Source organism: Lathyrus oleraceus, chromosome 5 (genome assembly GCF_024323335.1).
Source record: "Lathyrus oleraceus cultivar Zhongwan6 chromosome 5, CAAS_Psat_ZW6_1.0, whole genome shotgun sequence".
In the NCBI taxonomy this organism is placed as follows: Eukaryota; Viridiplantae; Streptophyta; class Magnoliopsida; order Fabales; family Fabaceae; genus Lathyrus; species Lathyrus oleraceus.
Genome location: NC_066583.1, coordinates 117,100,490 through 117,128,028, shown reverse-complemented (window position 1 = coordinate 117,128,028; position 27,539 = coordinate 117,100,490). Strand labels below are relative to the sequence as shown.

Here is a 27,539-nt window from a genome sequence, read left to right as displayed (position 1 = left end):
GTATAGTTGATTGCTTGGCAGATCATGGATTCACGAGGCAGGCGCCGTGACATCCACCCTACACCAAAAGTTAAAGTTCGTGAAGAATAAGAAGTTGGTGGTGGTAGGGGGAGAGAAGGCTCTCTTGGTAAGCCATTTGTCTTCCTTTTCTTACATTGACGCTGAGGATGAGGTTGGGACGTCGTTCCAAGCCTTGTCTATTGCTGAGCCTTCTAAGAAAGGATCTTCGTCATTTGTGTCCTACAATGATGCGAAGTTGGCTATCGAGCATGACACAACTACTGGTTTAGGACAAATGATTAAGCTGGAAGACAATAAATCCCGGGATGGCATAGGGTACTCTTTGGGCACTTTCAATGAGCATGGCTTGTGCCAGAGTGGTGGTTTCATCCACACGGTCGAAGACCAAGAGGCTGCTGCTATAGTGGAAGATGGTGCAGAGGAAGATTCTGGCAACTTTGTCATCCCTGGAGGAGTCTGCAATAATTGGGTCGCTGTTGATGTTCAAACAGTTGTCCATAAGTCCACGTACTGTTCATTTTGTTTAAAAAACCCTTCTCCCATGCCAAAAGGAGGAGTGATGACATTATTGGCGCATTAATACAATGATCTTCATTCAATAATTACATGTTAAATGTTTGTTTTTCTAAATTATTTTCACTTTTCGCTTTTTGCATGAAATTGGTGATCACAAAAAACCCTAAAAAGAGAATAAAATCAATCTTTTCATCTGCATAATGATTTGCGTTGTTTGAATTCTAAAATCTCTTTTATATCCAAAATCATTATGCAGGTTGACCAAACCCATTGAGCATAATGATCCAACACCATCTCCCAACTTTGAGTTCCCTGTATTTGAGGCAGAAGAAGATGATGTTGAAGAGATTCCTGATGAGATTACCCGTCTGCTTGAGCAGGAAGAGAAGATCATTCAGCCGCATCTTGAGAATTTGGAAACAGTTAACTTGGGGTCTGAGGATTGTGTTCGAGAATCGAAGATTGGGGCACTCCTGGAAGAATCTGTGAAGAAGGGGTTGATTGAGTTGCTACGAGAATATGTCGACGTCTTTGCCTAGTCATATGAAGACATGCCTTGTCTGGATACTGATATCGTGCAACATTTCCTGCCTTGAAGCCTGAGTGTGTGCCTGTGAAGCAGAAGCTCATAAGGACTCATCCTGATATGGCAGTGAAGATTAAAGAAGAAGTTCAGAAGCAAATTGATGCGGGGTTTCTAGTGACTTCTACATATCATCAATGGGTGGCCAATATTGTCCCCGTGCCTAAGAAAGATGGAAAAGTCCGAATAAATGTGGACTATAGAGATTTGAATAAAGATAGTCCGAAAGATGATTTTCCTCTACCACATATTGATATGTTGGTAGATAGTACAGCTAAATTCAATGTCTTCTCATTTATGGACGGATTTTCCGGATATAATCAGATTAAAATGGCACCCCGAGGATATGGAGAAGACAACATTCATCACACCTTGGGGAACATTCTGTTATCGAGTGATGCCTTTTGGTTTGAAGAACGCCGGAGCCACGTATCAACAAGCTATGACTACCTTGTTTCACGATATGATGCACAAGGAGATCGAGGTATATGTTGATGATATGATTGCAAACTCGAGAATGGAAGTTGAACATGTAGAGCACTTGTTGAAGCTTTTTCAGCATTTGAGGAAGTGCAAACTCCGCCTGAATCCGAATAAGAGTACATTTGGAGTCCGTTCCGGATAGTTATTGGGCTTTATTGTCAGCGAAAGAGGTATTGAAGTTGATCCTGCCAAGGTCAAAGCAATACAGGAGATGCTTACGCCCAAAACTGAAAAGCAAGTCCGAGGTTTTCTTGGCCGCTTGAATTATATTTCCAGATTTATATCCCACATGACTGCCACATGTGCGCCTATATTCAAGCTCCTCCGGAAAGATCAGCGTCATGATTGGACCGAGGATTGCCAGAAGGCCTTTGACAGTATTAAAGAGTATCTGTCTGAGCCTCCGATTTTGTCTCTGCCTGTTGAAGGGAGACCCTTGATTATGTACTTGATCGTTCTTGAAGACTATGGGTTGAGTAGTGGGTCAGCGAGATGAATCAGGGAAGAAATAATATGCAATAAACTACTTAAGTAAGAGGTTCACTGATTGTGAGTCTCGATACTCAATGCTTGAGAAAACATGTTGTGCTTTGGCTTGGGCTGCTAAGCGCTTACACCAGTATATGTTGAATCATACAACTTGGTTGATATCCAAAATGGATCCAATCAATTATATCTTTGAAAAGCATGCTTTAACTGGGAGGATTTCCCGTTGGCTGATGTTGTTATCTGAGTATGATATTGAGTATCGAGCTCAGAAGGCTATTAAAGGTAGTATCTTGGCTGGCCACTTGGCACATCAACCAATTGAGGATTATCAGTCTGTTCAGTACGACTTCCCTGATAAGGAGATTATGTATTTGTAAATGAAAGATTGCGATGAGCCTACGCTCGATGAAGCGCCAGAGCCTGGTTCCCGATGGAGTATGGTGTTTGATGGCGCTGTTAATCAATATGGAAATGGTATTGGGGCAGTGATTATTACTCCTCAGGGCATACATTTTCCTTTTACAACAAGTCTAACTTTCAAATGCACGAATAATATGGCGGAATATGAGGCCTGTATTATGGGTTTGGAAGAGTGTATTGATCTTAGGATCAAACATCTTGATGTTTATGGCGATTCGGCCCTTGTTGTTAATCAGATTAAGGGTGTATGGGAGACGAATCAGCATGGCCTCATCCCATACAGAGATTATGCGAGGAGGATTTCAACATTCTTTACTGAAGTTGACTTCCATCATCTTCCTCGAGATGAGAATCGGATGGCAGATGCTCTTGCTACACTTGCTTAAATAATTATGGTGAAATTCTGGAATGAAGTCCCCAATATTACTGTGATGCGCTTGGATAGACCAACTCATGTGTTGGCAGTTGAAGAAGTGAAAGATGATAAGCCATGGTATTATGACATCAAATGTTTTCTTTATAGTAAGATTTACCCGCCTGGGGCCTCTGTTAAAGACAAGAAGACTTTGAGGAGATTATCTGGCAGTTTCTACCTCAATGGCGATGTGCTTTATAAGAGGAACTTTGACATGGTTTTGCTCAGATTCGTGGATAGACACGAAGCAGACCTGTTGATGACTGAAGTCCATGAGGGTTCATTTGGTACTCATTCCAATGGATATGCCATGACTAAGAAGATGTTGAGAGCAAGCTATTAATGGCTGACAATAGAGTCTGATTGCTGCAAATATGTGAAGAAATGCCACAAGTGTCAGATTTATGCGGATAAGATTCATATTCCCCCGACACTTCTGAATGTTATTTCCTCACCATGGCCTTTCTCCATGTGGGGAATTGACATGATTGACATGATAGAGCCAAAAGCGTCCAACGGTCACCGTTTTATTCTCGTAGCAATTAATTACTTCACTAAATGGGTTGAAGCGGCATCATATGCAAATGTGACCAGGCAGGTGGTTGTGAAGTTTATCAAGAATCAACTCATATGCTGTTATGGTGTGCCAAACAAGATCATTACTGATAATGGATCTAACTTGAACAACAAGATGATGAAAGAGCTGTGCAGAGAGTTCAAGATTGCACATCATAATTCTTCTCCCTAGAGACCCAAGATGAATGGGGTTGTTGAAGCTGCTAACAAGAACATCAAGAAGATTATCCAGAAGATGGTTGTTACGTACAAAGATTGACATGAGATGCTGCCATTTGCTTTGCATGGCTATCGTACATCTTTCCGCACTTCAACAAGGGCAACCCCTTTCTCTCTTGTTTATGGCATGGAGGCTGTGCTCCCCGTGGAGGTTGAGATCCCGTCAATGAGAGTCTTGATGGAAGCCAAGTTGACTGAGGCTGAATGGGTTCAGAGTCGTTATGACCAACTGAATTTGATTGAAGAGAAGAGATTGACTGCCATGTGTCATGGTCAGTTGTATCAGTAAAGGATGAAGAAATCCTTTGATAAGAAGGTCAAGCCTCGTATGTTCCGAGAAGGTGAACTCGTGCTCAAGAAAGTTTTGTCTTTCGCGCCCGATTCCAGGGGCAAGTGGACTCCAAACTATGAAGGTCCATATGTTGTTAAGAGAGCCTTTTCAGGCGGCGCTTTGATACTTACAACTATGGATGGGGAGGATTTCACTCGTCCTGTGAATTCAGATGCAGTCAAGAAATACTTCGCCTAAAATAAAAACAGAATAGCTCGCTAAGTTGAAAACCTGAAAGAGCGACTTAGGCAAAAATGAGCGTCTCAGTGGATTGAAAACCCGAAAGGGCGGTCCAGGCAAAAGTTAGAGACATGAAAAATAATGAATATGTATATCCCGCTAGATTGAGTACCTCACCCTGGGGCAATCTAGGCAAAAATTAGGGATTTGGCAAGTAACTGCATCTTGACAAGACTTTGTTCTACAAGTCGCCTTCTGTAACACCCTTCTAAAATACCCCAATAATTAATTAAAACAACAAAATACGAATCAGAGTAGATATGCAATTTCAGGGTGTCACACTTGAAACTTCACACCATTCACCAAAATAACCTGTCATGCTCATTTATTAATCAAAATAAAACATTGCACAATTCGCAGCGGATAGAAATCTAACAACATACAGACCATGTAACACATTACATGTAAAATTGTTCAACAACCAAAGATGAAAACAAAGTAAAACATCCCGTCCCGATGTTACATATACCAGAACATGACCCACTAAGGAACTACACTAGACTTCAAGCACTAGCTTCTACTCAATCACTGCTCGTTACCTGAAACATAGTTGTAAGGGTGAGTTCCTCAATCGATATAATAAGCATTATAAAATATCATGTAATGTTAAGTAAATTAACACATTCATCACCCTAATCATATCACACATTCAGCAACGGCAACATCAACTCATAAATCATACTCAACACAAACACAAAACACACGTATAATATTGGAATACATCCATTCATATTATACGCCATACATACATTATGAAATGAGACTCCATGCATGCGGTACCGACTATTCGTGAACACATAGTTCAACCTCACCGATCAAACCCAGATACGGCTACCAAGCTCACTAGTCCCACTCATTTGAGACCTAGTGACTCACTCACTAATTCCTCACCATGGGAATTAGCTACCACCATAAAGGCCATGCTATGCACGCTAAATCACCTAGCATGCAAACATCAACAACAATCCACAATGGACATATGCTCACACTCTAAGCCATAAACAGTCCATCCACAATTGCATACATAATAGATACATTCACAGCATTATGCATACCATCATACATCATCAGCATTTTTATCACAGAATCATATCATGTCATGCCAAATAATAAATCACAGTATTAGTACACTCTACTAATACCTATACGGCTCAAAACAACGGAAAATGATCCCTACTATATCATACATCAGCTAAATTACATCACTCAGCTGAAACGACCAAAACTGCACAACAACAGCTCAGAAAAACCAAACTTCTGCCCATACGCGTATGGCCTCTCCCATACGCGTATGCTACGCATACCACTTCTCCCATACGCGTACCAACAGAGACAAAACTATGCTTAGAACATCATCTTCTCCATTCATACGCGTATGGCCTCACCCTATACGCGTACCAGGCCATCTCATACGCGTATGGCCTAGTGTCATACGCGTATGACCAGAAACCAATTTTCCAGATCTGCTATGGGTTTTCTCTGCTACGAGATTTCTCAGATCCAACCTTCCACAGTCCAATTTTTACACAGCATTCATTCATATTATCTAACACAGATCATACCCATTCAATTTCACAATTTCTAACCTTATTACATCCAATTCCTACGAATTTTCTTCAATTATAAACCCATATTTCATTCATCCATAAGTTCATAATTTGCAGCATTCATCATCCTAATTAGAGTCGATTCAATGGCTTATTACTACCCATTACATGTTAACCCATAATACCCATTAAACGACGATAAACCCCCCTTACCTGAGTTAATCCGGCAAATCCTTTAACTTCAAGCTTTTCCCTTCTTCAACCCTTTTTCTCTTGCTCTTCCTTTTTGCCCTTTTTCCACTTTTTAGTCGCTTCTCTCTTTTCACGTTGTGAAAACCTTTTTACTAAATGGGACTCTTTACTGATTCCAAAAACCGTTCCAATTCCAACTTTATTATTCCAATAATAATAATCCAATAATATTCCAATTATTTAATTAAATTAATAAATATACTAATAATAATATATATGAATGGTTTATCTTTTATTTTGAAAAACAATACCCTCTCATTCATATTATCATCATAATATACTATTAAACTTAAATTAAATAATTATCATATTTTATCGGGGTGTTACACCTTCTGTCAAAGATTCTCGCTCAGTCATCGTCAACTGAAGCTTCAAATACGTTGGATTCAGAGTTGGTGGAGAAATGGTTATTATTTTATATGTAGCCCTTTTTTCCAATATATATCACCAATTTCAAATTTGTAATTGTTTAAAATTAGTTTTTGTTTTCAAAAAAATGTTGAGAAAATTTGTCAAATCTTGTTTGACCATGTTAAACTTATGATGATCAATTGGACTTATCCAAGTTGATTTGAATTGGATTTGAAGTTTGACGTTTATTTGTTCATTTTATTTTATGTATTATTTTAATTCCAAAAAATACCAAAAATATGTTGTACCTTTCTTGACCTTTAAGCTTCATTTCACTTCTGTTTATCATTGATTGATGTTGATTGCATTCATGTTTGATCAATTTGTTTTGGTTATGTCTTTTGAATTTCAACTTTGTACATTCCATTTCCATCTTCATCTTCTTCTTTTTTCTTTTGACCAATGAGTTAATGATTTGTGGTTAGCCTTGACATATGAGAGGCTTAACATTCTTTGATCCAAATCAAGTTCATCTTGATCAAAGATCAAGTGAATTGCTTTGTGTCAAAGATAGGTTGCTTCTTGGTCAAGCAAAAGAACCTGGAATCCACACAAGGTCATTCTTCTTTACTTTTGGCATGGCAAGTTGTAGGAGCTTGACTTACTAGTCATGATCTCTAACTTGTGTTTATTTGCCTATAGTTTTATTGACCGGCCTCAGATAGGTGTGACTACTACATTAGTCCACTTACGATTGCTTAACATAGCGCTAAATTTCCTTATGGCACACTAACACTAACTACTAATCACTAACTTTTAATTCAAGCATTTAATTCTTGCAACTTACTTTAATGCAATTTAATTTCTTGCTCATTTATTCATATTTTCTTTTTCCTTTGCTCACTTGAGCTCATGTTTATGCTTATGTCGTTTACCTTTTGCCCACTTGAGCATATTATTGTGTATATACTATTGCCTTGTGCTTTGTTGTTTTTGTTTGTGTGAACCCAATGGAAAAGGAGAAAGGACTTAGAATTAGGACCTTACCTATACTTAATGTAGTTTCAAGAGAAACAAGGACTCATGCCTTTAGAATGCTAAATATTGTTGAAGAGCAACTAAGCCTCATGCCTTTAGAATGCTTAATCTTGAAGATATGACTTGAAAGGACCTCTAATTCTAAACTCACTCTTGTCCATTCTTTCTATTGCATTGTGGAACTTTTTGATTTGTGTGTTCTTGTGTGATAGGGATACCAAAACTTGAGCTAATTAGAAGGACCATTGTCATGGACATCCAAGATAAGAGAGACAAAGCCAAATTGGAAGATTCCTAGGAGCTTGATTGAATATTTGCTTGATTTCTTGAGTTAATTGCTTATTGCTTGCTAAGTCCAAAGGAAAGGAGCAACTTGGATCATCTTTATGATCTCAAGGAAGGAACTCCAAGGGTTTTATTTCTCTTCCTTCATCTTTGCATGTTTAGGACCTAGCCCTTCTCTTCTTCTCTCCACTCTAACCCAAGCCAAACTTATTTTGTGCAAACACTGACATTGTTTTCAAAATTAGAAACCTAGGCCTTATGCCTTTGATTTTTCAAACTCTTTTCATATTACTTATTTTGAATTGAACTTTAAGTCAACTTTGACTTTATTTTGTGAATACTTTTAATTTGTAAATACAACTCACTCAAATGTTTTAGTGGTTCCAATGACCATATTTGCCAAAGCTTTTCATAAATATTAGCTATTAGGTTTGAGTTATCATAGTGGTTGATGTAAACCTCACATGTGTCCTTAGTGATTGGACTATAAGTCTTCCATACTTATTATAGGATGGATCCCTCACTAGGATGTTGAAGCTTTTCTCACATGGTGGATTATGGTTTAGGTTGAGTTTTCTCCCTTTGATAACAAAAGACCTTAAGGCTTTTAACCAATCAATTCACCAACTTATTTTGAGATTTTTATCCCGAACTACGAGGTTTTGATCCTACCTTTGTGATGGTACGTAGGCAATGGGTTTATCCATTCAAACAACAAAATTGTAAATAATTTGTATATTATTTTCTCATCTTCCAATCATGTTCGCACAAATATTTTCACAAATACCAACCTACCATACAACATTTGCAAAAAGGGCTCCCTTAGAGTACTAAGGATGTTTTGGGTGCTTAAAACCTTCTCATTGCATAACCAACCCCCTTACCCAGATCTCTGACATTTTTATTAGTTTTTGATTTGATAAAACTTCTCGATTTTTGTTCACTTTCTAACCTTTCCTTTGGATAAATAGAAGTGCCGTGGCAACTCGAATTGTATGATTTACTTTTGATTTAGTCTATAAATCTAAAGGTAACAAATACCCCACTACACCATACAATTGACTTAAACCATCATGATCAAATCTTAAATATAACAATTGATTTACGCATGCTAAAAATGAATTGTTTCAAACCTTGATTCAGAGATATGCTGTAATATCCGATATTCCCTTAAATTTCTCAATTAGTTGTCAGTTGAGACCAATTGAGTTCCTATGTACTCTATCTATTATCAGTTGTAATAATTGGGACCAATAGAGCAACTATTAATAAATACAAGAGAGGATATTTTTGATAACATTAATAATTGGTCAATTGGTACTGGAAGACAAAATATCAATTGAGATAATTTGTATTACTACCTAATATTATAATATATATTAATTATATGTTATATATATTTGTGAGGTATAGAAAGAAAGAAGGAAGTAATAGATAAGAAGTACTAGGAAGATATAAGAATGAAAGCCAATTTGAACAAAGCCAACTTAAGAAATGTGAAAAAATTGAACTGATTCAAGTCAAGTGTAAAGTCTGATTCGAATAAAATGAATTAGAGGAGACTCAGATCTATCTGATTCGAATCAAGTGCATCTTGTGATTCGAGTAACGAAGTTTCCTTATTCGAATCAAGTTAAACGTATGATTCAATTCAGAGTGTTTGAAAAACTTTTTTTTTCCTCTTTTTAATTTGATTCGCGTTAAGGTATGTACATGATTTGAATAAAGTACAAAAAATCTAAATTTTTCATAATTTTCAAAAGACTTTGAGATTTTTCTTTACACCTAACTTGAACCAATAAAACACATGGTTCTTATTCCACTGACAATCAAGAGTTGTTATGTATAATATACAATGTGAGCATCTCATTATTTGAGCAAAATGAGCAAGTGAAGTGGAAAAGAAAGCACAAAGATTTTGAGCCCTTTCTCGACTGATTCTAATCACTTTATAATCCTGATTCTAGTCATAAAGACTCCTAAATCGAAATAGGTGTAAATCTTGATTCCAGTCAATTTGAACAAAGACAACTTGAGAAATGTGAAAAAATTGAACTGATTCGAGTCAAGTGTAAAGTCCGATTCGAATAAAATGAATAAGAGGAGACTCAGATCTATATGATTCGAATCAGGTGCATCTTGTGATTCGAGTAACGAAGTTTCCTGATTCAAATCAAGTTAAAAGTATGATTCAATTTAGAGTGTTTGAAAAACTTCGTTTTGCCTCTTTTTAATTTCATTCTAGTCAAGGTATGTACATGATTTGAGTAAAGTACACAAAATCTCAATTTTTCATAATTTTCAAAAGACTTTGAGATTTTTCTTTACACCTAACTTGAACCAATAAAACACATGGTTCTTATTCCACTGAGCCATACCATTGACTTAAACCATCATGATCAAATCTTAAATATGACAATTGATTTACGCATGCTAAAAATGAATTGTTTCAAACCTTGATTCAGAGATGTGCTATAATATCCCATATTACCTTAAATTGCTCAATTAGTTGTCAGTTGAGACCAATTGAGTTCCTATGTAATCTATCTATTATCAGTTGTAACAATTAGAGCTCCTATGTGCTCTAAATGTTGTCAATTGGGACCAATAGAGTAAGTAGTAAACTCTGAAGAGATTAATTATTAATAAAAGAGACAGACCAATATTAATAAGTACAAGGGAGAACATTTTTTATAACATTAATAATTAGTCACTTGGTACTGGAAGACAAAATATCAATTGAGATATTTTGTATTACTACCTAATATTATAATATATATTAATTATATATTATATATATTTGTGTGGTATAGAAAGAAAGAAGGAAGTAATAGATAAGAAGTAGTAGGAAGATATAAGAATGAAATCCAATTTGAACAAAGTCAACTTGAGAAATGTGAAAAAATTGAACTGATTCGAGTCAAGTGTAAAGTCTGATTCGAATAAAATGAATCAGAGGAGACTCAGATCTATCTGATTCGAATCAAGTGCATCTTGTGATTCGAGTAACGAAGTTTCTTGATTCGAATCAAGTTAAAAGTATGATTCAATTCAGAGTGTTTGAAAAAAGTTTGTTTTGCCTCTTTTTAATTTCATTCGAGGCAAGGTATGTACATGATTTGAATCAAATACACAAAATCTCAATTTTTCATAATTTTCAAAAAACTTTGAGATTTTTCTTTACACCTAACTTGAACCAATAAAACACATGGTTCTTATTCCACTGACAATCAAGAGTTGTTATGTATAATATACAATGTGAACATCTCATTATTTGAGGTAAATGAGCAAGTAAAATGGAATAAGAAAGCCCAAAGATTTTGAGCCCTTTCTCGACTGATTCTAATCACTTTATAATCCTGATTCTAGTCATAAAGACTCCTAATTCGTAATAGGTGTAAATCTTGATTCGAGTCAATTTGAACAAAGCCAACTTGAGAAATGTGAAAAAATTGAACTGATTTGAGTCAAGTGTAAAGTCCGATTCGAATAAAATGAATCAGAGGAGACTAAGATCTATCTGATTCGAATCAAGTGCATCTTGTGATTCGAGTAATGAAGTTTCCGGATTCGAATCAAGTTAAAAGTATGATTCAGTTCAGAGTGTTTGATGCGTGGTTTTCGCAAGTATACGAACGCGTCAGAGTAATATAAAAGATTGCCGAATCCACAGAGACCAAGTGTCAATCTATCGTTATCTATTGTTATGGTGTTTATCAAAGGCAATCAAAATAGGTGTTTTTTGGAGTGTGCAATGAAAAGTAAAGTGTTGAATAAAGATTAATTAATAAAGACAGGGTCGAATTTAATTCACGTAATTAATTAATAATCCAAGTATTTCCTACTTTGAAAATAACTAATTTAACAGGAACTGTCGCTTTCACGTATTCAGAACCGAGTTGTACTCCCTAATCAAACCCTCTTATTGTCACTTATAAAAAGGCGCGCATTGCGTTAGAGTAGTAAACCTATTTTTAAGAAATATAGTATCTTGACTAAGTTGAAAAGTATTATAACCTGGATTTCTTAACCAAAAGAGGTTCTCACGAACCAGACTCTAAACTTATAAACGCGTTCGAAAATAGTTTTAAAATCTCTTTTCTTCTTAATGTTAAAATTTCCTAATGAACTAAACAAAGCGCTTTCGCTGTTTTTGAAATAGTTAAAAACAATTAAGTTTAAAAAGACGTTGGACGGCTTTCGATCTTACCCAACGGAATTGAAGTGCGGGAAAACTTAATTTGAAAGTTAAAATAGCCCTTAAGTGTTTCTACGAACAATTGTACGGATTATCGGTTCAATTACGATCCTTACATTCTAACCTTATAAATTTAGTTAGACATGGTAAAGTAAAAGTGCATTAAAATAAATAAAAATAGTGCGAGTGCGAGGAAATAAATAAAAGTAGTGCGAGTGCGAGGAAATAAGTAATTTAAAGTGAGTGCGAGGAAATAAATAAAGTAAAGCGAGTGCGAGGAAATAAATAAATTAAAGCGAGTGCCAGAAATAAATAAAGTAAAACGAGTGCGAGAAAATAAATAAAGTAAAGCGAGTGCGGGAAAATAAATAAAAGTAAAGCGAGTGCGGGAAAATAAATAAGATAAAGACAAGTAATAAAAACCTGCTCCAATCGGAGGGTTGAGTAAATTGCAAAGCGGAAATGAAAATGGCGGCAGGATTAACTTCCTTCTAAAGTGCTCCAAACTTGATTACAGACTCTATCACAGACTCGATTACACAATTGTGGTAACACTCAAATGCGAAGCGATTACCATTTTATAATACTGAATATATGCCTAAGTGAAACAAAGTTGCTCTGAATTTGCCTCTGCTCTAAGTTTGGATGATTGTAAAAGTGATTTCGAGTTTCTATTTATAAGCAAGTAAAAAGATGGAAATGACAAGGATGCCCTTCAACTTGAAAATGGGAGGGAAAAACTTTCCTCTTGTGGCGCCCGCCACAAGGCCATGGCGCCCGCCACAAGCACAAAATAAGGCGCCTTAGTGGAAGTAGTGGGGAACGTGGAAGTTGAGGGAAATTGAGTTTGGACATGTCATGACAGGGTCTATGGCGCCAGCCATGGGGTAGGTCACAAGTACAAAATGCTGAATTTTAGGGTTTTTGGCTCTTTTTCGCTCATTTTCTCGATCGGGGATCCGATTAAAGTAAAAACCTGAAAACAAAGGAAAACATAGCAATAACACAACAAAATAACAATAAAACAAATAGAATGCGTGTGAAATCGTAGTCGAAAATATGGTAAATTTCAGTGTTATCAAACTCTCCCACACTTAAACCTTTGCTTGTCCTCAAGCAAAACATTAAAAAGCTCATAAAAGAAAATCTGTGTAAACGAGTGCTTCAGGTAAAAATTCTAAGTTCAAGTCGGGATGCAGTGATAGGTACTAACTGAGTGAACTAAGGGTATCATGATGACACTAATCCGCAAATACGGACATAAACTTCATTCCTATATTAACCAACCCATATTATCCCACAATACTTAGGCCTGCCTCTTCATCTCTTTTGTGTCCTTTTCATTCAGGCGCAATCACATTAAGCCCGTTATCCGTACATGCTTCGTAGTAGAGTGGCCTGTTAGTGATTATGATCTGAGCATGGGGTTTCTTGCACATAAATATGTGTAAACCCTTTAATTGAACCCAACTGTAGTTGTGGGGGATCAGATCGTAATCCGCCCTACCGAGTTCAGTGCCAGATACCTCTGAACCAACTAACAGTGGGTAAGCTTTTCTTTTTCTTTTTCTTTTTCTTTTTCTTTTTCTTTTTCTTTTTCTTTTTCTTTTTCTTTTTCTTTTTCTTTTTGTAGCAATTTTTTACAATTCTTTGGTTTAAATTACTTTGTGAGGGTCACCTAACCGGAGTTGCCATTTTGCTTTCTTTTATTTTTTTGTTTTTCTGGATCATTCACTTATTTGCATCGGTCCCCTACGTAGAGGATGTGTAGGCCGGAGCTGACTGCTGAGATAAACTACTAAGGACTTATACGAAAATGATGATTAAGGCCATGGTATATGGGGTTTCGAGAATGGTTCCTATATTTACGAAGTTTATGGTGCTAAAATAGATACTGATGTTTCGCAAAGTTCTCCCAAGTCACTGCATCCTTACTCAAAACATGTCTTTAAAACCTGAAAACTTTCGGAATAACACTATTTTCTTTTGCAAAAAAATTTTGGTGGGGCTAAAGGTATGGGGAGGTAGGATTGTACTAAAGATATACTATATTTGGTGACTCGTCAGACTCATGCATTATACTAAAAAGCAAAATAAACAACTAAAAGGAAATAACAATGAATAAACTATCTAAAAACAGCAAAGAAAAAGTGATAAAGGAAAAAACGAGAAAAGCAATAAAAGCAATAAAGAAAAGACGATAGAGTCTCCTCCCACACTAAAATCAAACATTGTCCCCAATGTTTCAAAATAAGGTAAGGGAAGAGTTACCTAACAACATATTGCTGACCACTAGTGCCCTCGCCATCCTGAGGTGGATGATGGGATCGGGTACGACGACGGTCTCTCTGAACCATCCTCGCCTGTAGGGCATCCTGAGCGGTCCTCACTTCTCGAAGGTGACCTAAAATGGTACCCTGAGTGTTTTCTATGAGAGCAATGTGTTACTGGTGGTATTGTTGCTGACGGGCTTGTGTATTGGTAATCGTAAGCAGAGACTATAAAACAGAGTCGTAGGACTTGTCTGACCTCCGCTGCGACTCTTGCATGAAGCTCATGTTATCCGCCATTTGTTGCTGGATGGTAGAGAGTAGGTCGTCATACCTTTGCTCTCTAGCCATGTGGTCATGCCACATCTCCTCTGTAATATAGAAGCCAGGAGTGGTACCTGCAGAAGAAGAAGATGGTGCGGTGTGTGGTGGTGAAGGATGATGGGGGGACACATGGGGTACGGGAGATCTTTCTCTCCGATCATATTCATCATCAGTGTCATGTCCCGCCTCATCAGGCATGTTAGGAGGAAGAGGACCCAAAATAGGTGGGGCATCTAAAGCGTAGGTCCAATTCCTTTCATCTCGTACGTCTGTACGTCTAGTGCACGGTAAAACAACAGATGGGATGGCTACACCATGAACCATAAGCATTTATCCTCCTTCTCTCCTCGAGCGGCACAATTTCATATCTCTTAGAAATTTTAGGTTAATTGTGCGAGGAGGTAAGGGGTTTAGGGTATCCATCTCATTGTTCAGGTTAAGTGCCCGAGCAATAGATGTAATCAATCCACCAAAAGAAATCGGTCCCGCTTTATTCAAAGTTAAAGTCATATGAGCAAGCATGAACGGGGCCGAATTAATACGTCTATCTGTGAGGCTTCCTTGTAAAAATAGAAGCTCTCTAGCATTAACCTTATTTGGATTCTCCCGGCCCAAAATAGTGCATGCCAACAGATATCTAAAAACTCTGACAGTCTGGTTGTGGATAGTTGAGGCAAGAACTCCTTCAAAAGAGTTCATGGAAGTGTTTGATAAACGCTCCCAGAAGGAAAATACCTCAACTGACCACTCCGAATCCAAAGGGGCCTCACAAATAGCACCTTCCCCATGAGGGATTCCTAACAAGCTGGCTAGTTCGTCAGTATTGAATTCGTATTCAACAACAAACATTCTAAATCTGACAGTACCAACTGTGCTAGCAGTGTTAGGGTTGACCATATAAACTAAGGAACTCAAAAATTCAATTGTCAACCGCTCATAGGTGGGTTCTTTGTTGGAAAAGAAATTATGCAAACCTAAGTTATCTAATAAATGAAATATGCTATGATAGATACCTAAAGTGTAGAGACAGTTTTCGTCAACATACCTTGTCGGGAGGATTTCCCGATTTTGCAACCGTTCAATAATTTTTCTTTGTCTATCCCCCGGTTTCCCTCCTCGAAGAATGAATCTGTTAAACTCCATTTGAAAGCTCTTGAAAAGTGATGAAGAAGATGACGTGGTTTGTGAAAAGGTTGGATTTTTACGAAATCCGACGGATGAAAATGAAAATGGAAATCGGAAAAGTGATTTCTACGGTGTGGTGGTTAGAAAAGTATGAGCTTTTTGTGGGTCCAAGGATGTTCTTCCAAGGTGAAAAAATGGGTTTGGAAGGTTGTAAGTTGCAAAAATTGTGAAGAAAGGGGTTCTGCCCCGACCTTTTACAGACGCTGTGGCGGGCGCCACAGGGTCTATGGCGGACGCCACAAGGCAAAATCTGGTTGGGCCGGATTTTGGTCCTTTGGTTTGGGCTTCTCTTGTCTTTTAGCTTTGAGGGGTTCGGATAGCATTTGTCTTGTGATTTTCCTAGTATCTTTGACTTGCATAATTTTATAAAGGTAAAAACAAAAATAAAAATGAAACTGAAACAAAAATTAAATATTAGACTAATAAGCAAATAAATAACTAAAAAAATAAAATGCAAATAAAACAAACATAAAAGATATATAGATAAAAATAGAAATACTGATGTATAGATGTAGTTTATATAATATTCCAAATGCGATAATATAAGATGAGTTATATAAATACGAGAAATATAAAAAAGAGATAAAATAAGATGAAATGGTGAGATCATATAGTGGGGATGTCATTTTCCTGAGAGGGTCCATGGAGCCTGGCTACCTCCTGCTTGAGCTCTGCGATCTCCTGATATAGACACTCGGCTTTAGTAGCATGGGTGAGATCAGACACTCCCATCTGCAAAGTGAGGTCAGCCACCTCCTGTCTAAGCGTTGCGATCTCTCTACGACACTCAGCAATCTAAGTGCGGATGTCGGTTGTCTGCAATGAAAGATTATTAGAGAAAACAGTGATTCTTGGAGATGGTGGTGTAGGCGTGTATTCAGCAATGGGTGGTGATCTTGGTTCCTCAACGGTCTCTCCCTGGCCCTCCAGAGCATAACTCTAATTCGCTGGATCATGCACACTGGTCATCATAGGATCTGGCAGTGTGAAGTAATGGATAGCCTCGCTGTCGACTAGCAGTCGGAACTGACATGGGTGGAAAGAGGCTCTCCTCATCAATCCTCTGGTCAAACAGAAGTCGATGTCCATGGTAGTGTACCTACAGTAGATCCGGGGATGTGACAGCTTGCGAGACAGACCTAAAGCGACAACAATCTGCGTGATGATTCCGCCCACATGGATGACTCCTTCGGTAGATCTGGAGATACCGCTGAGACTGTATAATAAAAAGTTCCCCACATGCTACTGGGCGAGACTGGGATGCACAAAATAATAAGAAGATCTCCTCTTCACTCAGTAGTGTCTCTGCATCCGGTCTTCCCAAGAAGGAATGTGCTAATATCATCTGAAAGTATCTGAAGGCGGGGTTATGTATGACATGAGACAGCTGCGTAGATAGATTCTGGCTTCCGCCACCTGAGATATCACTCAAAAACTTCTCAACCTCCTTACCCAGGAAATATCCCATAGGTGTCTCCGGGATAGCATCAGGAGTGGTCTGGAAACCCAAAAGGTCGCCGAACTCTTTCTGGCTGAAGGAGTACTCAACTCCGAAAAGCCTGAAAGTAGCATACCCATCTGGTCCAGAGTATGGGTCATAGTCGAATGAACTCAAGAACTCTAGTGTCAGGTTCCTGTAGGTGTTACTCAAGTCATCAGCAAACTCGTCCCAGTGAAGCTGGTGGCTAAGGAATCGGATACTCGGCTCGATACCCAGTGCCTCCATACAGTGCTGATCAGGATAACGTGTGGGTGCCATAGGGCGCTGATACAAAGCGATGTAGCGCTCTCTCTGAGCATTATCTCTATAGGCCACGTGCATGTCATCGAAATCCTGCATCCTGCAAAAGTTAAGAAAGTGATCCTGAAAATACAAACCATTCAAATCTTAGTCTCAATGCAAAATATGATAAAATAAAATAAAAATTAAATTAAATAAATGCGAAAAAGTAAAATGAAAGAAAAACCATGGGTTGCCTCCCACGCATCGCTTGTTTAACGTCAATAGTTTGACGATTAGAATTTATACACCTGTAGTAGTAGGAATTGGTGGATCAATCAGGGTGTGGCTCGAGTAGTATGCTGGAATGTCTCCTCCTTCGTAGAGCTTCAGTATTTGTCCATTTACAATGAATGGACTACAGATATCGTTCTTGATTTCTACGACTCCGGATCTCAGAATCTTGGATACTTCGAAAGGACGAGTCCATCTTGAACGTAGCTTTCCAGGGAAGAGTCGTAACCTAGAGTTAAAAAGGAGAACATGATCGCCTATATTGAAATTTTTCTTTACTATTATTTTGTCGTGATAGGCTTTTGTCCTCTCTTTATATATTTTTGCATTCTCGTAGGCAGATTGCCTAAGTTCTTCTAGTTTATGAATGTCTAGGGTACGCTTTTCTCCAGCGGCTAGGCAGTCTAAATTCAAAGTTTTAATGGCCCAATAGGCCTTATGCTCTAATTCGAAAGGTAAGTGACATGATTTTCCATAAACTAGTTGATAAGGAGTAGTTCCTATAGGGGTTTTGAAAGCGGTTCTATAGGCCCATAATGCTTCTTGAAGCTTCTGAGACCAGTCTCTCCTAGAAATAGAAACAGTTTTCTCTAGGATTTGTTTTATCTCCCTATTAGATACTTCTACTTGGCCACTAGTTTGTGGGTGGTATGGTGTTGTTACTCTATGCCTAACTCCATATTTTCTTAAAAGTTTGTCAAATATTCTCGATACAAAGTGTGATCCTCCGTCGCTTATGACTAAACTTGGTGTTCCAAATCTAGGGATTATATAGTTTTTAAATAGTTTGATTACTACCCTAGTGTCGTTTGTGGGTGCAGCTATAGCTTCAATCCACTTAGACACATAGTCTACAGCTACTAAGATACACCTGTTTCCTAAGGATGGTGGAAAAGGTCCCATGAAATCTATACCCCATACGTCAAAGAGTTCTACTTCCTGAATGTTTCTTAGAGGCATTTTATCACGCCTTGAAATGTTTCAAGTGCGTTGGCATCTATCACATTTGACAATGCAAGCATAGACATCTCGCCACATGGTAGGCCAGAATAGGCCAGCTTGAAGAATCTTGGCGTATGTCTTAGATGTGCTCGCATGTCCACCATAAGATGCAGAATGACAATACTTGATAATATTATTTACCTCTTCTTCTAGAACGCAACGGCGAAAAATGCCATCTTTACCCCTTTTGAAAAGAAGCGGTTCGTCCCAATAGAAGTTTCTGACATCGTGGAAGAATTTCTTCTTGCGGTGGTAGTCAAGATCAGGGGGTACTATATCAGCAGCTAGGTAATTAACGAAGTCTGCATACCAGGGTACGTTACTTATTGCTAAGGAATTTTGAGGGTGCTCATAAGGATCTAGGTTATTATCTTCAATGGTTTCTACTCTAGCGATCAGTCTATCATAGGCAAAATCATCATTTATGGGTACTAGTTCTGGTTTTAGATGTTCTAACCTAGAAAGGTGATCGGCTACTACATTTTCAGTGCCTTTTTTATCTCTTATATCTAAATCAAACTCTTGTAGTAATAGAATCCATCGGAGTAACCTGGGCTTGACATCTTTTTTACTTAATAGGTAACGAATGGCAGCATGATCGGTGTAAACTATAATTTTTGCTCCTACTAGATAAGATCTAAATTTGTCTATAGCGAAAACTACAGCGAGTAATTCTTTTTCAGTTGTTGCGTAGTTAAGTTGGGCAGCATCTAGGGTTCTACTGGCATAATAAATGGCATGTAATTTTTTATCTTTCCTTTGTCCTAGAACGGCTCCAACTGCGTAATCACTAGCATCGCACATTATCTCAAAAGGTTCTGATCAATCAGGTGGTTTCATAATGGGTGCAGATACTAATGCTTGCTTTAAAAGATTAAATGCGTCATTACATTTTTCATCAAAAATGAATTCAGCATCTTTCATTAAAAGTCCAGTTAAAGGTTTAGTTATTTTGGAAAAGTCCTTAATAAAACGCCGGTAGAATCCAGCGTGTCCAAGAAAGCTTCGGACTTCTCTGATGGTTTTTGGTGGTTTTAGGTTTTCTATAACTTCTATTTTAGCTTTATCTACCTCTATACCTTTTTCGGAAACTATATGTCCTAAAACTATTCCTTCGGTTACCATGAAATGACACTTTTCCCAGTTTAGCACGAGGTTCACCTCCACACATCTCTCCAGGATTTTCTCAAGGTTAGCAAGACAATTGTGGAAATCAAATCCGCAAACCGAGAAATCATCCATAAACACTTCCATGATACCATCTAGGTAATCTGCAAAGATTGACATCATGCAACGTTGGAAAGTAGCTGGGGCATTACAGAGGCCGAACGGGATTCGTCTGTAGGCAAAAGTTCCATAAGGGCATGTAAAGGTAGTTATTTCTTGATCTTCGGGGTGGATAGGTATTTGGAAGAATCCAGAGTATCCATCTAGATAACAGAAGTAAGAGTATCTGGCTAGACGCTCCAACATCTGGTCTATAAATGGTAAAAGGAAATGATCCTTCCTAGTCGCTTTATTTAATTTTCTATAATCTATACACATCCGCCATCCTCCTTCTAAACTTTTTGCTACATGTTCGCCTTTATCATTTTGCACGACTGTGATGCCTCCCTTTTTAGGTACTACATGCACATGGCTCACCCACTTACTATCCGAGATCTGATAGATTATACCTGCCTCAAGTAACTTAAGAACTTCCTTTTTAACAACATCACTCATTATAGGGTTTATTCTTCTCTGATGTTCCCTAGAGGGTTTTGAATCTTCTTCTAGTGAAATCCGAGGCATGCATACGGATGGACTTATACCTTTCAGGTCAGAGATATTATATCCTAAGGCTGAGGGATATCTTCGTAAAACGTCTAAAAGTTGGTTCGTTTCCTCTTGGCTCAAGGTATCACTAACTATAACTGGACGGTTCATCTTTTCATCGAGGAACTCATATCTCAGGTTCTTAGGCAGTTCCTTAAGTTCTAAGGTTGGTTTCTTAGGGCATGACATAGGATCTGGGGTAAGGGATAAACATTCGTAAAGGTTATCATCGATGTAGGGTTTCTTAAAGTCATCATCTTCCCTTATGAGAGTTGATGGTAACTTAATTGTTTTTATAATTTCTTTTTGTTCTAATTCTCTAACACATTCATCAATGATATCTAAGGCATAACACGAGTCTCCCATCACAGGTGCCATAAGAAATTTTGAAAGTATAAATTCTATTTTCTCGTCACCCACCTCAAATGTCAACTTTCCTTTCTTGACATCTATTATGGCTCCTGCAGTCGATAAGAATGGTCTACCTAGAAGGATTGGTATATCACTGTCCTCTTTGATGTCCATGACAACAAAATCAGTAGGGATAAATAACAGACATATCCTAATAGGAACATCTTCTAAAATTCCTATCGGATATTTAACAGATCTATCGGCTAACTGAAGTGACATCTTAATGGGTTGTAATTCTCCTAAGTTTAACCTCTCACAAACTGCTAAAGGCATTAAGCTCACACTAGCTCCTAAGTCTAGAAAAGCTTTTTCGATGACATGATTACCCAAAAGGCAAGGAATGGAGAAATTTCCAGGTTCTTTATCTTTCTTTGCTAATTTGTCCTCGGGAATAGCATTACATTCCAAAGGCTTCGGATCGTCAAGTCTACGTTTGTTGGTAAGGATGTCTTTGAGAAACTTTGCATAAGAAGGTATTTGGGTGATGGCTTCTGTGAAAGGGATTTCTACATGAAGTTTTTTTATAACTTTAATAAATTTTTGATACTGTTTATTGATCTGGGTTTGTTTGAGTCTTTGCGAATATGGTATAGGTGGTTTATATGGCGGGGGTGGTACGTAAGTTTTATCTTTAGGTTCTTCTCCTATATCTCGACCTTCCTGGTTTTCAGATTCCTCTGGTTCCTGTACCTCGTCCGGGGGCTTGATACATTCCTTAGAAGTTTCGGGTTCACTCAATCTAGGGTTTGGTGGCTCATCATAAGTGTTCCCACTTCGTAGGGTAATGACATTGGCTTGTCCTCTGGATTTTGTTGAGGTTGTCCAGGGAAGTGTCCTCCAGGTGTGGTCTGAGGGGCTTGGTTTAAAGCTACCTGAGAGATCTGGGTTTCAAGCATCTTGGTGTGAGTAACTATTTGGTCAACCTTGGTTCCTAACTGAGTAATCAATTCGTTAACATGAATGTTTTGGTTCATGAACTCCTTGTTTTGTTGGGTTTGAGCGGTGATAAAATTTTCCATAATTTTCTCAAGGCTCAGTTTTGGTGGTACAGGTTGCATAGGTTGATTTGATCTAGGGGCTTGATAACTAGGTCTCAGAGGTGCATTATTTTGAATAGGGTTATTATTTTTATAGGAGAAGTTCGGGTGATTCCTCCATCCAGGGTTATAGGTATTCGAGTATGGGTTCCCTTGGGTGTAGTTCACTTGCTCAGAGTGGGTTTCGTTTAATAGACTGCATTCTGCAGATTGGTGTCCTTTGGTTCCACATATCTCACAATCCGATGAAACTGCTGCTACAGTATTCGGGTTTATGCACATATGCTCGACCTTGAGGGCTAATGCGTCCATTTTAGCTTGCATCATGTCTATAGAGCTTAGTTCATGCACTCCTCCTTGGGCTTCCTTCTTCTCAACTGTCGCTCGTTCGACTCCCCATGATTGATGGTTTTGAGCCATATCTTCGATGAGGGCACTAGCTTCAGGATAAGGTTTGTTCATCAGAGCACCGCCTGCGGCAGCGTCGATGGTCATCTTTGTGTTGTAATGAAGTCCATTATAGAAGGTTTGAATGATTAACCAATTTTCTAAACCATGATGTGGGCATGCTCGTAACAACTCTTTATATCTCTCCCAAGCTTCGAACAGCGATTCTCCTTAGTTTTGGGTAAATCTAGGTATATGGTTTCGAAGAACGACGGTCTTACTCGGGGGAAAATATCTAGCAAGAAAAACTCTTCTAAGGTTATCCCAAGTCGTAATGGAATTGGGTGGAAGGGAATCTAACCATGATAGGGCTTTATCTCTGAGGGAAAAAGGAAATAATCTTAAACGTATTGCCTCAGGAGAAGCTCCATTGGTTTTAAAAGTGTCTGTTAATTGAAGAAATATTTTTAAATGATGGTTTGGGTTCTTAGTAGCGAGACCTGCGAATTGTCTTTGTTGCACTAGTTGCAACAGGGATGGTTTAAGTTCAAAATTATTGGCTGGGATGGTTGGGTTTACTATACTAGAACTAGGTTCTTCATTAGATGGTTGAGCGAAATCCTTAAGAGGTCTTTGGTTTTGATCTTCGCCCATAGCTCTCTTAATTCTATGAAAGAATAAACGTGCGTGAGCGTAACGTTCAGGTTTCGCCAGAGGGTATACTAAGCTTAAACTTCCGGTGCTGCGAGTTCTTCGCATTGACCGGCGGGAAATAGCCTAAGTCTAAACGATATAACAATAGGAAAATGAAATTTGACGAAATTGGTCCCCGGCAACGGCGCCATAAACTTGATGCGTGGTTTTCGCAAGTATACGAACGCGTCAGAGTAATATAAAAGATTGCCGAATCCACAGAGACCAAGTGTCAATCTATCGTTATCTATTGTTATGGTGTTTATCAAAGGCAATCAAAATAGGTGTTTTTTGGAGTGTGCAATGAAAAGTAAAGTGTTGAATAAAGATTAATTAATAAAGACAGGGTCGAATGTAATTCACGTAATTAATTAATAATCCAAGTACTTGCTAATAGAGCTACTTATGGGCAGTGTTTCCTACATTGAAAAAACTAATTTAACAGGAACTGTCGCTTTCGCGTATTCAGAACCGAGTTGTACTCCCTAATCAAACCCTCTTATTGTCACTTATTAAAAGGCGCTCATTGCGTTAGAGTAGTAAACCTATTTTTAAGAAATATAGTATCTTGACTAATTTGAAAAGTATTATAACCAGGATTTCTTAACCAAAAGAGGTTCTCACGAACCAGACTCTAAACTTATAAACACGTCCGAAAATAGTTTTAAAATCTCTTTTCTTCTTAATGTTAAAATCTCCTAATGAACTGAACAAAGCGCTTTCGCTGTGTGTGAAATAGTTAAAAACAATTAAGTTTAAAAAGACGTTGGACGGCTTTCGATCTTACCCAACGGAATTGAAGTGCGGGAAAACTTAATTTGAAAGTTAAAATAGCCCTTAAGTGTTTCTACGAACAATTGTACGGATTATCGGTTCAATTACGATCCTTACATTCTAACCTTATAAACTTAGTTAGACATGGTAAAGTAAAAGTGCATTAAAATAAATAAAAGTAGTGTGAGTGCCAGGAAATAAATAAAAGAAGTGCGAGTGCGAGGAAATAAATAATTTAAAGCGAGTGCGAAGAAATAAATAAAGTAAAGCGAGTGCGAGGAAATAAATAAATTAAAGCGAGTGCGAGAAATAAATAAAGTAAAGCGAGTGTGAGAAAATAAATAAAGTAAAGCGAGTGCGGGAAAATAAATTAAAGTAAAGCGAGTGCGGGAAAATAAATAGGATAAAGACAAGTAATAAAAACCTGCTCCAATCGGAGGGTTGAGTAAATTGCAAAGTGGAAATGAAAATGGCGGCAGGATTAACTTCCTTCCAAAGTGTTCCAAACTCGATTACAGACTCTATCACAGACTCGATTACACAATTGTGGTAACACTCCAATGCGAAGCGATTACCATTTTATAATACTGAATATAGGCCTAAGTGAAACAAAGTTGCTCTAAGTTTGCCTTTGCTCTAAGTTTGGATGATTGTAAAAGTGATTTCGAGTTTCTATTTATAAGCAAGTACAAAATGCTAAATTTTAGGGTTTTTGGATCTTTTTCGCTCCTTTTCTCGATCGGGGCTCCGATTAAAGTAAAAACCTGAAAACAAAGGAAAACATAGCAATAACACAACAAAATAACAATAAAACAACTAGAATGCATGTGAAATCGGAGTCGAAAATACGGTAAATTTCAGTGTTATCAGTGTTTGGAAAACATTGTTTTGCCTCTTTTTAATTTGATTCTAGTCAAGGTATGTACATGATTTGAATAAAGTATACAAAATCTCAATTTTTCATAATTTTCAAAAGACTTTGAGATTTTTCTATACACCTAACTTGAACCAATAAAACACATGGTTCTTATTCCACTGACCCATGCAATTGACTTAACCCATCATGATCAAATCTTAAATATAACAATTGATTTACGCATGCTAAAAATGAATTGTTTCTAACCTTGACTTAGAGATGTGCTGTAATATCTCATATTCTCTTAAATTGCTCAATTAGTTGTCAGTTGAGACCAATTGAGTTCCTGTGTATTCTATCTATTATCAGTTGTAACAATTAGAGCTCTTATGTGCTCTATATGTTGTCAATTGGGACCAATAGAGTAACTAGTGAACTCTAAAGAGATTAATTATTAATAAAAGAGACAGACCAATATTAATAAGTATAAGAGAGGACATTTTTTATAATTTAATAATTGGTCAATTGGTACTGGAAGACAAAATATCAATTGAGATATTTTGTATTACTACCTAATATTATAATATATATTAATTATATGTTATATATATTTGTGTGGTATAGAAAGAAAGAAGGAAGTAATAGATAAGAAGTAGTAGGAAGATATAAGAATGAAAGAGAATGTTATCAAAAACAAAAAGAAATGAAGGGAAGAAAGAAAGAGGAAAAGAGAAAGAGGAGGAAGAGAAGAGGAAGGAAGGAAGAAGATGTAAAAGCTCATGAAGATCATGCTCATCACCACCGTCATCTCATATTCATCATCATCATCTCCATTTCACAACTTTCATTTTCAAGGTGAGTTCTTACATATGAAGGAAATTGCTCAATTAGTTGTCAGTTGAGACCAATTGAGTTCCTGTGTATTCTATCTATTATCAGTTGCAACAATTAGAGCTCCTATGTGCTCTAAATGTTGTCAATTGGGACCAATAAAGTAATAGTGAACTCTGAAGAGACTAATTATTAATAAAAGAGGCATACCAATATTAATGAGTACAAGAGAGGACATTTTTTATAACATTAATAATTGGTCAATTAGTACTGGAAGACAAAATATCAATTGAGATATTTTGTATTACTACCTAATATTATAATATATATTAATTATATGTTGTATATATTTTATGGTATAGAAATAAAGAAGGAAGCAATAGATAAGAAGTAGTAGGAAGATATAAGAATGAAAGAGAGAGTTATCAGAAACAAAAAGAAATGAAGGGAAGAAAGAAAGAGGAAAAGAAATTTTTTGTGAAATTTTATGAGAAATCTCCCATTCAATTGATTCATTTGATCAATCAATTGACATTAAATAATTCTTTGATAAATTAAAATATGTCACCAATGAGGTTTGAACCCTGGACCTCCTTGAAATGGAACAAGCCTTACCACTAGGCCAAGGATTTTGTTGTTGAATACTTATGCAATGAAAAGATGTTAAAGGAGAGACTCGAGGACCTCCTTGAAATGTTAAGGTCACTAGAGTATCTTGGAAGGACGAGAGTACTTCATGGAGTATATGTGGAATGGTACCTTGCAAGTGGTTGAGAACTTGAGAGATAAGGAAGTTCAGTTTTGTCGGGAGCCTAAGGTAGTGGTGAAGTCTAAGGAGAGACTCGAGGACATGGCTATCTCTTTCAAGTGAAACAGGTATGGACCAAATGGAAGCTAGAAGATAAATCAAGTATATTCAGTCTTAGAAGGGAGATCGGATTCAGGATAGCTCGTCAGAGGTTCAATGTTAGTAACAGACCATTATGGAATTTTGAGTTACCTAAGGATCAATTATAAGAGTTTGTGTTGGAGAGAGAGAACGCATATTATATAGCAATGGAAGCTCTAGTGAGTTTTGGTTGTAGGAGATCTGGTTGAGGAGAAGAGCAAGTAAGTTGGATTTAAGGAATTCTAGTAGAATGGTTATGTAATTGGAGTTGAGAGGACTACCTTAGAAAGGAAGGAAATGTAGAGTTTGGGAGCAGTGTAAATCTTGCATTACAACTACTGTAGTGGAATGCACTTCAGATAAGGAGACCATGAAGTCATAAGGATTTTATTGAGGCTAAGATAGGGGTGTATGGTTGATGGTCGTTCACTTGTGGAGTTTTTTAGAGGAAGAAGTGTAGTGGAAAAAGTTAGACCTTGGTACTAAGAGGAGTATATGATAGCGGCATTATGGTCATAAGTGTGTGTAATTGATTATTTGTCTTGAAGTTGATGCGAAGTAACACACTCTTTGTTGAGTAGTGAATCTTGTGTTTTGAGAAGTTAAATCTATGGTAACCAACGAAAGACAAGCCAAGCTTGAGTATGGGCACTAAGTGTAGGATGTGAAATATGTTATGTTGTAAGAGCTTATGGGGAGACAATGAGGATTGTCTGTGGAAAGTCATCTAGACAAGTAACCCCAATATGATGAAGTGTGTAGTAGGTATTGGGTTAGAAGAAAAATTCCAGTCATAAGTGTGTGGCAATGATAAGGTTCATCTTAAGTGCGTTTTATTTGAATTGCAAGAGTAATAATGGCTTATTGGAAGTCTAGTTGTTATTTATCTTCTTGAGGAGTGTTTGGTTGGTTGATCACGAAGTATAAACATTCACACCGTGTTGGAGCTAAGGGTATCTTAAATGTCATAAGTGTACCGTTGTGGATGTACGAATTGAGGATGGAGTTACGAGTCACCACAACTCAGATTGGTAGTTTTGAAATTGGGATTTCTGAAGGTGTAGTGCGTAGTTGGTCATCTGTAGAG

General features: G+C 37.5%; 1 non-coding gene across 1 annotated transcript; it reads left to right on the top strand.

Annotated features, from left to right (window-relative positions):
• Positions 1-22,572: 22,572 nt before the first annotated feature.
• LOC127089515 (small nucleolar RNA R71) lies at positions 22,573-22,679 on the top strand. The gene has a single exon (XR_007791099.1). It is a non-coding gene; the product is annotated as a small nucleolar RNA R71 (small nucleolar RNA).
• The last annotated feature ends 4,860 nt before the right edge of the window (positions 22,680-27,539 follow it).